This window comes from Eschscholzia californica, unplaced genomic scaffold (genome assembly GCF_041429995.1).
Source record: "Eschscholzia californica isolate CP2 unplaced genomic scaffold, dmEscCali1.0.p SCAF_1, whole genome shotgun sequence".
Lineage (NCBI taxonomy): Eukaryota > Viridiplantae > Streptophyta > Magnoliopsida > Ranunculales > Papaveraceae > Eschscholzia > Eschscholzia californica.
In genome coordinates, this window is record NW_028238198.1 from 72,952,460 (window position 1) to 72,955,449 (window position 2,990).

At 39.5% G+C, this 2,990-nt stretch overlaps 1 long non-coding RNA gene across 1 annotated transcript; it reads left to right on the forward strand.

The window, feature by feature from the left end:
* The first annotated feature begins 911 nt into the window (after positions 1 to 911).
* Positions 912 to 2,270, forward strand: LOC147568964 (uncharacterized). Its single transcript, XR_015231155.1, has 2 exons — positions 912 to 988; positions 2,054 to 2,270. It is a non-coding gene; the product is annotated as an uncharacterized LOC147568964 (long non-coding RNA).
* Positions 2,271 to 2,990: the final 720 nt, after the last annotated feature.

Here is a 2,990-nt window from a genome sequence, read left to right on the forward strand (position 1 = left end):
AAATGGATTGACCCAAATGTTGGCTTATAATAATATTTAATTACTTTCAAAGAAAACCAACCCATACCTAGTCACTGCATGCTTATACACGTGCCGTCCCAATTTCCATCTATCTCACCCCACCTTTTATTCTCCTTTCCATCTTTGTCCCAAATTGATTTGAGAATCAATAAACAGCATTGAGACTTAGCCGTGGGAAGTGAAAGAAATTTAGGGTTCAGCGGCTATGAAATTCTTTCGTCGATTTCTTCGTGATGGTTTGTCGGAATTCAGTGAAACTTCTTCCAGGTAATCCCACTCGACTTGTTCTACATATCTATCCGTTTAGAATTCTCAATTTCGTCCGTATTTGGTGGATTTATGATGGTTATTTCGATAACAATATAGTTGTACTAGTTTCTTTTGGGTTCATGATTTGGAGCAGTTATTCTTTAGTTTCGTCGAATGATTAATGTTCAGGATCATGTTTAGTATGTTATGAACTATTTTGGGGTGTCCGTATATAGACGGGGTGCTGCCGAATTATTTTACGGCTCGAATTTCAGATTTGGACTAGTTTTGGAAATGAATTGGAATAGAGATTGTTACCCAAATTTTGTCGTATTTCATATAAATGGACAATTTCGGTTATAGATTTATATTATAAAGTTCATTATATGATTTGTCAGCTTATGAAGACTCTAAAATGAAAAATAGAGTTTTTGGAAAATTGGTTAGTTGGTTTCTATGCATTTCAAGTATTCAATGGACTTGGTTATGAAAGTTAGAGATCGATTCGATAGACACTTGAAGTCTTCCGAAGATAGCGAATTTGCTTTTGAGTTTTCATCGTTTTGTTTTATTTATCGTTTTTGTCGTGCAAGGTTCTTCGTTTAGAACCTAATGTTTCTTTTCGATTTTGGTTATTCTTCCTTATCCCAGAGTATGCGAATGAGGAGGAATTTGGTCGTCTGGTAGGCGGGAGGTCTTTGGTTATGCAAGGACTGAGGTAGGGGTTCTGAATCCTTTATCTAGCATAGTTTTATAGATAATGAATATGCTAGATTATACAGTTATATATGCGCCATTATAACTAGAGTTTAGGTAGCATGAAACTCGATTTATGTGATGAACTGAAATATGCTTGAAATGTTTTGATGCGATATGAGAAATGTTTTCGAACTGATTTTACGATGATTGTGAACTACTGGGATTTTCTTGTATGTACCCGACTGCGGAGTATGTCAACCTACGGGCACGTAGCCATTGAGGGTAGGATGACATGTGGACACGGGTGTGACCCGTGTGAGACCGGTGAGGTGGGCGACACTAGTCATGAGACCTGTGGGAGTAGAGTGCTTCACTTGATGGCCATTGGTGCTCGTGCCTCCAGTTCGAGGCTCAGGGACGTACTCCTGACCGCTCGTCTGGGAGGTGACATTGATTGGGAATCCCTCTGCTTTGTGGCGATATGACTCTTGGTTGTTCCACTTCCGTGTTTGATAAGATAATGAATATGAATATTGGTTTTGAGATACGAATGTAAATGGAACTGATTTTGAAAGATTGCATTAGATGCATGACAGGGTACCGAAGAGAATGAGGTTCAGGTCCTTCCATGGGTATTGGGGGACGGCTCTCTTATTCGAACTCGGTGATCAAAAACGTATTTAGATACTTAAGATATATATGTATCATGAGGTAAACTCTTCAATGATTGCGGAGTCCCTTAGTGGGAGAGGGGCTTACCGGCTAGGGGTAAGTCTCTTTCTCGAGGAGACGTAGTGCATTAGCTAGTGCCATAAATGGGCTGGTACTATCTAACGCACTCTAGGTTCTCCTGAGGTACTCTCCTCTTATTGGGAGCGCACCATGGGTGGGCAGCTAATCACTGCTATTGCTTGCTAGATTAAGGAAAATGGTTTTGTATATAGTATATATGGTAACTGGTTTGATAACTCGATTTGTCATGATGTTTACAACTTATTAAATGAACTTTTGAAAACGTGATGGGTTTTGGATTGGTCTTCTACCAGAATAACTCGTGTCGGTGAGTATTCTGACCCCCTACCAGTTGTTAGTGTGCAGGTGCTTGGTTGTAGCCTCGAGGCGGAGTGTGTATTCCAGCCGGTGATCTTGTCTAACGAGGCTAGAGGTGTTGCGGCGTTTTCTTTGGTTTTTGCTTATATGGTTTTTCGTTATTTCCAAGTTATGTATTTATTGCAGATAGCCAAACTCTAATATGTATATACGTAAAACTTAGAGTTGTTCATAAGTTGTATCGGTGTTTTCAGAGGCTTTTATAGTTCTTTTTGTGGTTCGGGTTTCGACCCGAAACTGAGTTGAGTTTGTTTAGCTTCCGCTTAATAGTTTATTCTTGTTTATGCGAATGTATGGTTTGCATGACAGGTTTTGCAGGTGCGACCGGTTCGATTTACAGAGGAGACTCTGTCGGATTTCTGTCTCGTCTGTGAATTGCCGGGGCGTGGTCGTGTCTATTTTGGGACACGGGGCGTCACAGGTACAACTCCCAATCTCGTAGAAATTTAGTGTAGAAGCGGATATGTAATAAACCTAACATGAATGCCTGAAATACTATGGAGAATGGGTATCTAAAGGCTGAGTGTGTATGTATACAAATCCATTACACTAAATTGATGTTAGGAAAAATAACCTAATTAACTTGTTTAGGAATATGAAGATATACGACGTGAAAGTAAAAACAGAGACACCAAGATAATTTAACGTGGCAAAAAACCCCTCCACACTAGAAGAAAAAACTACGGGACCTAGTCCAGAAATCTTCCACTGTAATGATAATAATGGGTTACACACAGGGCCGGTCCTGAGATTTCGGAGGCCCGAAGCGAGTTTTAAAAATGGGGCCTATACGCGTTTCACAAGAAAAAAAATTTGTACATCAGAACTTTTTGTGTTTTCTTTGCACATAATGTGAGATTTAAACATGAAACTTGTGTTCACAATTAATTTGCACTCTGAATTGAATGATT